Raw genomic sequence first — 14,542 nt, forward strand, 5'->3', positions numbered from 1 at the left:
TGTCTCAGGTCAATAATTGAGCCTCCGCCGGTCTCTATGCATCTGGAGCTACATAAAGAAGTAATTATGGGGCTCAGCGTGTCTCACTTCAAAGTTTGTCTCATGGGCCTTCCAGAGCCCATGGGACAATATCTCCCAGAGCCAGACGGTAAGAGGGGAAAAAATCCACCCCAGGGGAAGACAAATGTTTTGTAATAAGTGTGAGCAATTGGCTGAAGGGAACAATTACTTTTATCTCTGCTACTGAGCCTCTGGATTCTGCCAAGTATATTTATGCTCCTTGGCAAACACTGAATTTTAATTTCTTGGCAAAACATACTCACAGACATCTCTTTTACAATATCTAGGAAAAGATCCTACTTTGTAAACACTCATTCTACAGAGTTTAAAAGCTACGGTGGGGGATTAAATCACATATCCCTCCTTAAATCTTCGGAGAGGAAAGAATTCCTCATGAAAAGGGACATCCAGACAGTTAATAGGAAGGAGTCTCTCTTGTTAAGGGTATTTGGTCTGTCTCATCTCCTATTAAGTGTTCTTACTGGTTCTGAGAGAGTTTGAATTCTCGATACCACTTAAAAAACAGAACAATACCCTCTAGCCCACCCTATGTTTGCTCCTCGGTTCCTAGGCACTACAAGCTCTTTCTTTCTTTCTTTCTTTCTTTCTTTCTTTCTTTCTTTCTTTCTGGTGAGACAGTATAATTTCAACACCATCAAGTCACTGAGAACCCTGGAGAAAGTGATCAGTAACGTTACTGTCACTTGGCAGAATTCCCTCTAAAAGCCAAACCAAGGAACTGGGCATAAGTGAGCTCCTGGCACACAGCACTAAACAAAACTGACAGAAATAAAACTTGGAGCTCCGGAAACCAATGGTCTTCCTGTGTGAGAAGATGCTCTGACAAGGAAAAATGTTTTGAGTAGTGACACAGATTGCCTCCTGGCTGTGGCCATGCTACTGAGGAGGAGACATTCTATGTGGGTTTGTGACTGGGCCCTAGCTGTTTTGATCAAAGGGAAAGGTATTGGGTAGAAGAACCACCAAGTTGAATTTTTCTTTTTTTTCTCTTTTGTCTTCTAAGATCTGGTACATGGTAAAATGCAGCCCACTCACAGCCCCCAAGTTACATGTTATGGACAGTCCCTTGAGGGATATCCCTTAATTCCGATTCAGCTATCATTGACCAGGATTTAAAGTTTCATGGTTTAAGCCCTGTTTTGATAAGAAAAAATTATTCTTCACACTGAGCCGTGCTAATTCTACTTTTTCTAATCTAGAGCAAGGCTGATGGATTTGTGACAAATATAAGTCAAGACATTGTTAATGATCATTCATTCCAATAAGCCTTCAGAACTTTTCTCAACAGGGCACTCCAAGCAGTCATCACCCAAAAGACTTCTTATAAGGATATAAGAGTGTGTCAAGGCACCCAAGGGCAGGAGTGAAGAAATACCATGACTAGATCAAGAAGCAGAAGGCTCTTGAAGCCTTTTCTTTACCTTTCATCTCTGTTCCTCATGAGCATATGTGGTGGGCAGGATAATGGCCCCCACAGATGTCCTAATCCCTGAAACCTGTGAAAATGCTATTTTACATAGCAAGAGGGACTCTGCAGATATGATCAAGTGAAAGATCTTGAGATCCCTGTCTTGAGATGGGGAGAGCATCCTGGATTACCCAAGGGAGCCCAGTGTAATCACAAGGGTCCTTAAAAGAGAGAGATAGGAGAGTCAGTCAGAAAAGGAGATGTGACAATGGAAGCAGAGGTTGTGGTGTTGCAACCATAAACCAAGGATGCAGCCAGCCTTGAGAAGACGGAAAAGGCAAGGAATGTAACCCTGCCAACGCATTTGAGACCTCTGACCTTCAGAGGCATAAAATAATAACTGACTTGTTTAAGCCACCAAGTTTGTTGCGATTTATGACTGCATCGGCGGGAAACCAATACAACATTTGCTTCGTCTGGCTTTCTCTTTTGGCCAAGAGACTGGCTGTTTTCTCTGCTCCTCAGTTCATGTGGAAAGCATAACCTCCCCAGAGTGCCCAAGGCTACATGTTGTAGGTGCCATCACACACACCTGACTCAACTCTCTTGGCTCCTGAGACTCTGACCGTCTTGGTTCCATTCCTAAATCCCCAAAAGAGAAGGTGACCAGGTCAGCTTGGGTCAGGGGTTCTCCCTGTAGCAGGTCATTCAAAACCAGGTTGTAGGATCACACAGCATAAGCAAGGCTGCCAGGAACCAACTCCTGTGGTTTGCCTGGGCATCTCCCAGAGATGGTGGGCAGGGCAGGCTTCTCAACAGGTGTCTACTATGGTGTATATGCCTTCGTTTGTTAACCTCTTAAATTAAAAATTTTCCTCTATGAAGTCCATGTAGTGGGATGTTGTAGATTGCTAACGGTCCCACTGTTTCATTCTTCTATATATTTATATGTTTTGGTAGTGTCCTTCTAACTTGATCTGACCTTGGCCACATGCCTTGCTTTAGCCAACAGGACAAATGGTCTTACAAAACCACTTGCATATTTCTGCTCCTTTGCTCAGACCCTTATCTTTCTCTCAAGAGCAGGCCTGGGGAAGCCTATTGCAGGATGGGAGACCAGGTAGCACAGAATAAGTCATCCTAGCTGAGGTCATCCTAGACCAGCCAGTCCCCCGCCAGCTGAGAGCTGACCACAGGTATATAAGTGAGCCCAACTGGTTCAGTTCATATCAACACAATCGCTGAGCCAACCCTAGACTTATGAACAAGAATAGATGTTACCATTGAATTCTACTGAAGTTTCATAGTTGTTTGTTATACAGCATTATTGTGGCAATAGATAATGGATACAGGGCAATGTGATGTTTAAATATCATTTTATTTCCTTAACTCGATTGCCCTTAAGACTGATTCTTATTATCCTTGACAAAAATTGGCTTTCAGCATCTCAGCCAGAGATCAGACCTGAAGCATCAGAAGGGATGGAAGGCAGACTGATGTTTTTTTCAAATCTCCTATTTATCCATCCCTCTGGCACTATGCTAAGTGTTCTCCCAAAGTCTACCTCATAGAGCCTCATAGACACTCTTTATGGTAGGTTTGTTTATAGATGAGGAAACTGAAGCTCAGTGAGAGTTAAGTAACTTGCTCAAGTCGCTTGCATATTACATCCAAGAATTCAGATTTGATCCCAGATCTGTCTGTTGGAAAGCCTCTTTCTGATACCAGGCCCAGCGTCCTTCAGTGCCCATCATTCAGATGTAGCAAATAAAAATATAGGACATTTAGTTAAATTTGAATTTCAGATAAAAAATGATTTCAGGGTGCCTGGGTGGCTCATTCGGATGGGCATCTGACTTCAGCTCAGGTCGTGATCTCGTGGTCTGTGAGTCTGAGCCCCGCGTCAGGCTCTGTGCTGAGATCTCAGAGACTGCAGCCTGCTTCGGATTCTGTCTCCCTCTCTCTCTGCCCCTCTGCTGCCCGCACTCTGTGTGTGTCTCTCTCTCTCAAAAATAAATAAACATAAATTTAAAAAAAACAATTTCTTGTTTATCTGAAGTTCAAATTTATTGGTGTCTTGTAATTTAACTGGCAACCCTACCAACAAGAAGCTTACTTGGTGGGGGAGGGATATGTAAAAAGTGTGGTAGAGTTCATCCCACCCTAGTGATAATATATTTGAAAATAACAGATTATTACACCTGTAGAAAAGGTCATGAGCTCTCTGATGATTTACAAGGGAAGGATGCTGAGGCTCCTACTCTCACACTCCTGAGTCTTTAACTTTTGTAAGGTTTGTAACCTCAAAGGCCTCTGGTCATGTGCTCTTGGGATATTCTCCCAGCCACAAAGTGAGAACATTCATGCCCCTTTGCTATTCTTTTTTAGGCCACCTTAGGGAAGTATAGAAATCATATGGTGTATGTTGCTGGCTATTAATGAATCCAAAGTCTGAAGACAGAGGATTTTTTTTCTGCCTATGCAGAAGAAATTAAGGGAAGATCAGAGTACGTGAATAATAGCTAGCCATATGCCAGGAATTTCTCTAAACATTTAAAATAGATTAACTCACATAATCCACACAAAAACCCAATGAGGCAAATGCTATTATCAACATCTCATTTTATAGATGAGGAATGAGAGAGGTTAAGTTAGCAATCTAAGGTTGCACAGCTAGTAAATGGCAGTGCTGCCAGAGTTCAGATGTATAACCACTATGCTATGCTGCCTCTCACCTAGAATCTACTAAATTTCTACTATGTGCCAGGCATTGTCCTGAGACATAGTAGTGAACAATACAGTTTCTGCCTCTATGAATCATACATTCTGATGAGGGAAGGTAGAAAATGGAGGTGGAAAAAATATCCAATAGTGATAAGTGCTATGGAGATAATAAATCAGGGTCATGTGATAGAGAGTTTCTGGTGAAAGGATGGCTGCACTAGAATAGGGAACGATTTTTTAAGGAAGTATCATTTGAGCTGAGATTTTGTTTAAAAAGGAGCTCGCTATGCAAAAATCTGGAGGAAGAATATTCCAGGAAAAGGGGACGCTCTTGTGGCAAAGGCATTTGAGAAACAGAAGTAACGCAGCACTGCTGAGATAAAAGAGGAACGGGAGAGAGGGGTAAGACGTGGCCCAATGGGTGGGTGGGTCAGGTCACAAGGTCATTTGTAGGCCATGGTGAAGGAAGATTGCATTCTCAGTAGGATGGACAAATATTGGAGGGCTTTAAGCATGGGAGGGACATGATATGATCTTGAGTTTTAAGGATCACTATAGTCGTTACATGAAGAAGAAACTGAGTCAGTGCAGGGTGGGTGTGGTTGGTAAAAGCAGAAGTAAGGGAATCTGGAGGCTATTGCTGTAGCTCCTGACAGACATAGGATTTTGCACAAGGGTGGCCAAGTGGATGGATACGTTTGAGGGGTGGAGTTGGCAGGACTTACTGATGGATTATAAGTAAGGAGTACGAGAAGGTGAGGAAGGAAAGCAGATATGCAGGTATTTGGTTTGAGCAGCCTGCTGGGTGTGGTGCCATTTAATAACATGAGGAAGCCTAGGGAAGGAGCAGAATAGAGTTCTGTTTTGACCATGTTAAGTTTGAGATTCTTAAAAAACATCCAAGAAGGACTACCAGGGAATCAGATGAACCAGCATCCTCTACCTCCTTTGCCTGTGTGTCCTTTCTCTTTTCTGCTCCATGTAAACCCAGAAACAGAACTCAGAGGCTCTGGGATGGCTCATTTGGTCAAGCATCTGACTCTTGGTTTTGGCTCAGGTCATGATCTCACGGTTCATGAGATCAAGCCCCACGTCGGGTTCTGCTCTGACAGCACAGAGCTTGGGATTCTCTCACTCCCTCTCTCTGCCCCTCTTCTGTTCTCTCTTTCTCTCAAAATAAATAAATAAAACTTAAAAAGAGAAAAGAAACAGAACTCAGCATGTCTCTTAGATCTTTAAATAGCATTCACTCATACAGCAATGTAAACTGAAGATTTTGTTCAGGACATGGGGGAGGCATTTTATGTCATAAATCTCAGAGCAAACAGCTTAAACACTAATTAGACAATTGTTTCCCAAAGGCCTTTCCTGGTCCTTGGCCATGTATTCACAGGAGTTTCTCTCTGATCTTTCTTCTGTAAAAGAAGTGCACCAGTGTTTTAAGCTCTTCTCTTTTTCAAATGTCTGCTGGCACTGACCACCTTCAGACTGCAAAGTCCTCTATCTGTTATTAAACAGAACTATTCCACTCTACCATCCTGCTTATACCCTAATTTACATTTCTGGACCCATGAAGCTGCTTAGCAAGGAAAGTCCCCCTTAAGTACCACGGCCCATTGACCTAAAGTTTGGAAGGTTTAGGGCTATAAATGAAAGTAAATGTTTTCTGTTTTGTAAGTGTGCATATGCGCACACATAAAAACTAGTATCTTGGTCCTTGCCCGTCATTATAAAGAATTGTTCTTTAGAGATCAATGGGTAAATTGTTCATGAGCTATTTATCACTATGGATTTTAATGTGAGATAGTCTTGTTTCACTGTGCTTATGATTTCTTCCTATGTAAAAAGATGGTTTTCTTGGTTGAGGATGATTAGAATCCTAGCATAGTTCTTTTCGTTTTTGTTGTTCAATCTTCTAAGACTAGAGGATAGAACCTGCGTGCTTCGTCTGTCTTGGTTGGATGACGCAATCCATGATCCATGTGACCACCTATCACCATTCTTAACTGGTACCAGCTAGGTGCTGGGCCCTGTGCTAACTAAGTAGGACCATGTTCCTGCCCCCAAATTTATATTCCATCAGGAAAGGTTGTGCTCCAGAAAATTCTGAGTAATGAGTGTGTAGGAAAATGTTATGAATTTTACTGTTTACTCTGCTTAAGGAGTAAGTACTCTCTCCTTATTTCAGAAGGCCTGATGCGCATATAATAGTCACCAATCCTACCAAACAGAAATCCCATCTTACTATAGCATTTACTGGCATGCAATATTTATAAATTTGTGATGATTCTTAGGAACAGAATTCTCTGCTTTATCGCCTGTGGTAAGCTTAAAAAGAGCCCCCCAAACACTAAGTCCCGGCTTCTGCCAGCTAGCTCTGCACTAGGAAGGAGTGTTTATTAGTTTGCAAAAGTAGCGTGTAAATGAAGCATTCCTGCACGCTAAGCAAGCAAGCGATCCGGACGCATCGCACCGAGAAGAAATCTGAACTGTGGGGCCTCTGAAATCTCTTGGCCCCTCTGTCAATGACTTGTCATTTCGGAATGGCTGTTTGAATGCTAATTCACAATGTGCAGCCCAGAAAATCAACGGTGGGTCAAATGAGTGGTGAGAACATTTTTCATTTGTTATCCTTCAGAAAACACGAGCTGGTGTCAGGAAACAGCCTCCAAGGTAAATGGGTAGGAGATCACTTTTTTCCAGTTGCAATTATAATAGCAAAGGCAATGTAAAAAACTGGTTGATTCGATCAGTAGCGTTATAGCTTATATCAGATTTAAATCAATAAGCAAATAAATGAACCCACGGTCTATGCAAAACATTGGGTGAGTCAGGAATGGGTGATGATTTTTGTTCTGGATTTGTCACTTGGCTGCCTTCTCTGGAAGAGCAACAGGAAGTGCCCTTAGCTGACTGCAGCACACAGTGTCCTAGGCAGACGTACAAGGGTCTGGGTAATGGACTGTCCAGGGATATCTCGGACTGGGTGGGTCACCAAAGTCGTTGTGAGATCTGTCTTCAAAGAAACACAACTTGGCTACTTCTGTTGCATGAAGCTCTCTTTCTCTCTTTCTCTCAAACACATACATACACGTGCACACACATGTGCACACACACGCACACATAGATACCTTATGTAGTCGATTTTGTCACCATAGCAAAATTTACACATTTTTGTACTTCGTCTTTGCAGAGTTGCTTCGTACTTTATTTCCCTACATTAACAGACTATCGGCTATTTTATTCTGAAAAATTTTAGACTCACAGAAAGCCTGGAAAGTAATATAACAAAAACGTGAGTGCTTACTATTCAGAATTAACACATATTAACAGTGTGTTTTATTTGCTTCAGATTTTTTTTTTTTAATTTTTTTTTTTTCAACGTTTATTTATTTTTGGGACAGAGAGAGAGACAGAGCATGAACGGGGGAGGGCCAGAGAGAGAGGGAGACACAGAATGGGAAACAGGCTCCAGGCTCTGAGCCATCAGCCCAGAGCCCGACGCGGGGCTCGAACTCACGGACCGCGAGATCGTGACCTGGCTGAAGTCGGACGCTTAACCGACTGCGCCACCCAGGCGCCCCAATTTGCTCCAGATTTTTTAAGACATAGAAATTAGAGACAATGTCTTTTTTGTGCCATTCCATTTTACCCCTTCCATCCTGGGACACAGCCTCACCGGGAAGTTGCTGGGTGTTCTTTCCTTCTAAGATTTTATATCTTTTACTACAGATGTCTGCATTGACGAAAACATTTGGCTCATGTTTATATTTTAAAATCTTAGGCAAGTATCAGTTTATCCTATAAATCAGTCTGAATCTTGTCTTTTTAAAAAACACTCAATATTGTTTTTGAGATCTATCCACATGAAAGCATTTAGATCTAGTTTATCCATTCATTCTAACTGATGTGGGACTATTCTACAATTTATCTATTTATTTAAGTCTCTTTCCTCTCCCCATCCCTTTTGGCAGTAACAGACAATGCTATTTTGGGCATATATGCATACATCTCTTTGTACAAAAATAATATTCTCTATAGTATGTTTCTAAAAGTGGAATTCCTGATCAGTACAATATACGGATTTTTCAATGTTATCAGCTATTGCCAAATTGGTCTCCAAAGTTGTCCCAATGTGCACCACTACTGGCTATGTATTAGAATTCTATTTCTATTATATCTAGTTATTCTATAATTCTATTTCCTTATATCCTCACTAATACCAGGTATTATCAAACTTTTGAAGTATTACTTGTCTGACAGGTGCAAAATATGTTTTCATTTGCGTTTTCCCAATTACTGCTGAGGCTGAACATTTTGTCGTACTTTTTTTTTTTTTTTTTTGCCATTTAGTTTCTCTCTTGTATAAGTTTGCTTCATGGTGTCTTTGCTCATGTTTCCATTGTCTTATTTGTATTTTCTCATAAGTTTATGGAAATACCATTTTATATTCTTGATACTATGCTTTTTTTCTCTTGTTTTTAATATATATAATTTATTGTCAAACTGGTTTCCATATGGGGCGCCCGGGTGGCGCAGTCGGTTAAGCGTCCGACTTCAGCCAGGTCACGATCTCGCGGTCCGTGAGTTCGAGCCCCGCGTCAGGCTCTGGGCCGATGGCTCAGAGCCTGGAGCCTGTTTCTGATTCTGTGTCTCCCTCTCTCTCTGCCCCTCCCCTGTTCATGCTCTGTCTCTCTCTGTCCCCAAAATAAATAAACGTTGAAAAAAAAAAATTAAAAAAAAAAAAACTGGTTTCCATATAACACCCAGTGCTCGCCCCAACAAGTGCCCTCCTCAATGCCCATCACCCACTGTCCCCTCTCCCTCACCCCCATCAACCCTCAGTTTATTTCCAGTATTTAAGAGTCTCTTATGGTTTGCATCCTTCCCTCTCTGTAACTTTTTCCCCCCTCCCCCTCCCCCCCTGGTCTTCTGTTAAGTTTCTCGGGATCCACATATGAGAGAAAACATACGGTATCTGTCTTTCTCTGCCTGACTTATTTCACTTAGCATAACACTCTCCAGTTCCACACACATTGCTACAAATGGCCAGATTTCATTCTTTCTCATTGCCAAGTAGTATTCCATTGTATATATAAACCACAATTTCTTTATCCATTCATCAGTTGATGGACATTTAGGCTCTTTCCATAGTTTGGCTATTGTTGAAAGTGCTGCTATAAACATTGGGATACAAGTGCCCCTAGGCATCAGCACTCCTGTATCCCTTGGATAAATTCCTAGCAGTGCTATTGCTGAGTCATAGGGTAGATCTATTTTTAATTTTTTGAGGAACCTCCACACTGCTTTCTAGAGCAGCTGCACCAGTTTGCATTCCCACCAACAGTGCAAGAGGGTTCCCGTTTCTCCACATCCTCTCCAGCATCTTGATAGTATGCTTTTTGACTGCATGAGTGGCAAAAGTCTTTTAGAGTTTGTGGATTGTCCTTATACATTATTTATGGTGTCTTTTACTGGATAGGAGTATTGCATTCTAATGTATATAATGTCTCATTGGTGCTTTTTCTATTGTGAAATACACATAGCAGGAGATTGACCATTGGTGACGTTTAGTACCTTCACAATGATGTGCAATGCAACCATCATCACCATCTACTTTCAGAACATTTTCATCACTCCAAAAGGCACCCATACCTGTTAAGCAGTCACTCCCTATTCTGCCCCTGCCCCAGGCCAGCAACCACTAAATCTGCTTTCTGTCCCTATGAATTTGCCCACTCTGGATACTTCATGTGAATAGACCTATATAACAGGTGGCCTTTTGTAACTGCTTCTTTCGCTTAGCATAATGCTTTCAAGCTTCATTCATGTTGTAGCAAGGTATCAGCATTTCATTCCTTTTTACAGCTGAATACTGATTTGTATGTACCACATACACATAATGTGGACGATCCACATTTGTTTATCCGCTCATCAGTTAATGGACACTGAATTGTTTTCATCCTTTTGGCTATTGTGAATACTGCCGCTATGAACATCGGCATACAAGTATCTGTTTGAGACCATGTTTTCAATTTTTTGTGGCATATTTATAGGAACTGCTGAGTCATAAATGAAATTCCAAGTTTAGCTTTCTGAGGAACACCCAAAAATGTACTCCACAGTAGCTACACCGTTTTACATTCCTACCAGCAATGTATGAGTGTTCCAATTTCTCCACATCCTTATTAACACTTGTAATTTTCCATTAAAAAATTTCTACTATTATAGCTATTCTAAAAAGCATGAGCTTTACCTCATTGTGGTTTTGACTTGCATTTCCCTAATGGCTAATGATGTTGAGCATCTCTTCATGTTTGCTTGTTGGCTATTTTTATATCGTCTTTGGAGAAATGTCTATTCAAGTCCTTTGCCCATTTTTTAAATGAGTGGTCTTTTTGTTATTGAGTTGTCATAGTTCTTTATATATTCTGGATACTAGATGCTTACTGATTATATGATTTGCAAATATTTCTCCTATTTGGTAGGTTCTTCTCACTTTCTTGGTAGTGTCCTTTGATGTGCCAAAGTTTTTAATTTTGATGAAGTCCAATTTATCTATTTTTCTTTTGTTGTTTATGCTTTTGATGTCATATCTAAGAAATCATTGTTAAATCCAAGGCCATGAACATTTACCCCTATGTTTTCCTAAGATTTTCCTGGGTTTTTTTTTTATGGTTTTATGGTTTTATATTTAGGTCTTTAATCCATTTTGAGTTAATTTTTATGTAATTGAACTTTCTTATAACTTATAGATGTTTTTCCTATATTCTCAGTACTAATGCTTTTTTTTTGGTTAATGGATTACAAAAGTCTTTTAGAGTTTGTGATTTGTCTTTTTACTTTATTCATAGTGTCCTTTATTGTGTAGGAGTATTACATTTTATTGTATACAATTTATTATTTGTGCTTTTTCGATCTGTTCAAGAAATTTTTCTCTTTCTGAGGTCATAAAATTATTTGCCTGCATTTTTATATTTTCTTTACCTTTAGGTCCACAAAATTTATCTAGAATTTATTTTTATGTATGAGGTAGGATCCTAATTATTGTTTGCCTACATGGATAGCTATTTGTTTTAACAGAGTTCATTGACTTCCCTCCTAATTTGTAATATTACCTCTGTAATATGCCAAGTTCTGGGTTTTGTTTGTTTATACCTCTTTGTGTGTCAGCCAATTTTTATTACTGCAGCTCTATTATAAGTCTTAGCATCTAGTATGGCAAATTCCTTCTCCTGGTTCTTCAAAATTGCCTTGGTGTGGTAGGCGAAATAATGCTCCCTGGCCCTCTTAAATGTTTGCATCCTAATCCCTAGAACCCTTTTACCTAACATGGCAAAAGGGACTTTGCAGAGATGGTGAAGCTAATGATCTTGAGATGGAGAGATAATCCTGTACTATCCAGGTGAACCCAGCATAATCTCAAGTGCCCTTAAAATGGAAATCAGGAGGGTCAGAGTCAACGAAGGAGATAAGATGATGTAAGTATAAGTCAGAGTGATATGGCCATGAGTCAAGGAATGTAGGCAGCCTCTAAAAACTGGCAAAGGCAAGGAATGGATTCTCTCCTAGAACCTCCAGAAGGAACACAGCCCTATTGACACCTTGCTCTTAGCTCTGTAAATCTCATTTTGAACTTTGGAACTTCAGAACAGTAGGATAATAAATTTGTGTTGTTTTAAGTCACTAAGTTTGTGGTAATTCATTATAGCAACAATAGGAAACTAATACACTTGATTATTCTTGCTCTTTTCTCCTCTACATGAATTTTAGAATAATTTTATTAAGCTGCAAACACATCCACAAATTCCACAAAAAATATCAATTGGAATTGCATGGGATTTATAGATACTTTGAATTTGATAGGAATTAATATCTGTACATTATTGAGTCTTTCCACTTACATATCTGTACATTTATTTAGTAAGTCCTTTATGTCTTTAAGTATTACAGTTATCATAAAGGTCTTGCATATCTTTTGACAGATTTGTGCTGAGGTACCTTGTAGTTTTCACTGTTCATGGAACAGAATTTTAAAAAATTATATTTTCTCATTTGTAATTGTTTGTGTATAAGAAAACTATGTGTTTTTTCAGCTTAATCTTTTTTCCCAGTAAACTTTCTGGACTTAAAAAAATTATTAGAATAATTTGCCTAAAATGCCTATTGGATTTTCCATATAGACAATCATTTACAAACAATGTATCTTTCCTTCTAGTTCTCATCCTTCTTGTTCCTGTTTCTTGTCTAACTGCATTGATTAGGCTTCCAGGTGAGTAGAATAGAATAGTGGCAGTATTTCCTTCTTGTTGTAGTTGACTAGCTTTGTGGTTATGTATATATTTTTCCCTATTTTGAATAATCAAACAACTTGTACTGTTTGGGGATAGCCTGTCCAAATCATGGAGACTAGCTACCTCTTTTCATACTGTCAGCTCTACAAAAATCTTTCTAGAATGGACCATGGACCTCTACTTTGAACCATTTGTTTCCTTTGGCCCAAAAGACAGCCTTCTTGGGAAAGTTGGTAGGTCACTCTTACAAGCCCTGTTCATGGTAGGAAGTTTAAAATATCCCCCAAAAGGAGCGATCAACCAAGTAAAGCTTAATAATAATATTATCTTTTTTTCCTAGGATTTCTTTTATTGGTCTAGGATATCCAGGATAGATATCTAGAATAGCTTTTATCAGGCTCCTACCACCTCAGTGACATGACTGAGCAACTTGCAGAAGATATGGTGTATTCTTGGAGTAGCACGTGGATCTGATCCCAAATCCAAACAAACTGAAGGAGATGAACCCAGCCCCTGTCGAAGGTGCAGTTGGGCTCAGCTGCTGTCCTTTGGAGCTCTGGGAGGAGGTGGGAAACTGAGGGCCCAGCCTTCGCATGCCAGCCAAGTGGGCTGGCAAACCCACAACAATGTGTATGACCTCTAATGGTGCCTGACCTTATACCAACATCCCAAGCATAAACATGGCTGCTGTTTCACTCTGTCTTCAAATCTGAAAAACATTTCTCTTGTGGCCAATCTGAACCCAGGACCATGCAGAGAGGGAAACTCTGGGAAACGTAGTTTTTAGCTTAACCATGTTGATAATAAAAAGCCACCATTGGGGCGCCTGGGTGGCGCAGTCGGTTAAGCGTCCGACTTCAGCCAGGTCACGATCTCGCGGTCCGTGAGTTCGAGCCCCGCGTCAGGCTCTGGGCTGATGGCTCAGAGCCTGGAGCCTGTTTCCGATTCTGTGTCTCCCTCTCTCTCTGCCCCTCCCCCGTTCATGCTCTGTCTCTCTCTGTCCCAAAAAAACAAATAAACGTTGAAAAAAAAAAAATTAAAAAAAAAAGCCACCATAATTGTTGTCTTGCTCGTCAGAAAGTATCCCATGTATATCACATCATGTTGACCGCATACAGAGTACCTCTACTGGGCCAAGTAAAGGCCAAAAAATTTAAAATTTTTAATAAAAGTCTATGAAGGCTTCACTTGAAAAATATTTCTTATGTTCCAACATTGGACATTGTCTACTATGTTTTCCAGAGTCTGTCATGGTTGACAGTTGACTTTTTCTCTTTATTTATTTGTATTAGAAAATAAATGTCTACCACATCATTGTTGCAAAAGACAGGCCAAACTTTTAAAAAATAAATATATATAATTATACATGATTATATGTTGCATATGTGATTTACCATTGTAACTTTCCTCGAATCCTTTCTGGAAGTACATGGGACACAAAAATAAAAACAGAATATTTTCCTGAGGATGTTTGATTTTCACAGAACTTTCCAAAGAAAAGTTCAAACAAGAATCCTCTTAACACTTGCATTTCTGAAGAAGAATCCTGTCAGTGATCACTTTTTATTTACTGACATTTGGAAACAAGATATATGCTCATAATGATCTCTTTACAATGAAAGTACAAGTTCTCTTCTTATGTGTGTATTTGTTAATTTTGTGTGTGTGCTCCTTTTTCGGCCAAAGCTATATGCTCTTGTTGCCCCTGATTCTTGGATAAAAATTCTTTACTCAAAATAAATAGTCTGAATACAAAACAAAGCTTTTAGATAAAGATTTAAAGTGAAGCCTATTGAAAAGTTTTTAGTATACAGTACCTGGCCTACTTCATTATTTACGTCACTTTTGAGATGTTATCTTTCATTTCTTAGGAAACTCAAACTACAGCTTTTAATTTTAACCCCTGGGGTATTGTTCTTTGGCAGAAGAAACAAAGATTCTATCAGTTTTATTTTATGTTTTGCCTTGAGAAAAATTCTTGTAAAATAATATATCTAAGTATAACACCATTATTTCTGCAATATAGGAAGTCTTC

Source organism: Lynx rufus, unplaced genomic scaffold (assembly GCF_022079265.1).
Source record: "Lynx rufus isolate CCGP_SWC_20201006 ecotype Redwood Valley unplaced genomic scaffold, mLynRuf1.p SCAF_17, whole genome shotgun sequence".
Lineage (NCBI taxonomy): Eukaryota > Metazoa > Chordata > Mammalia > Carnivora > Felidae > Lynx > Lynx rufus.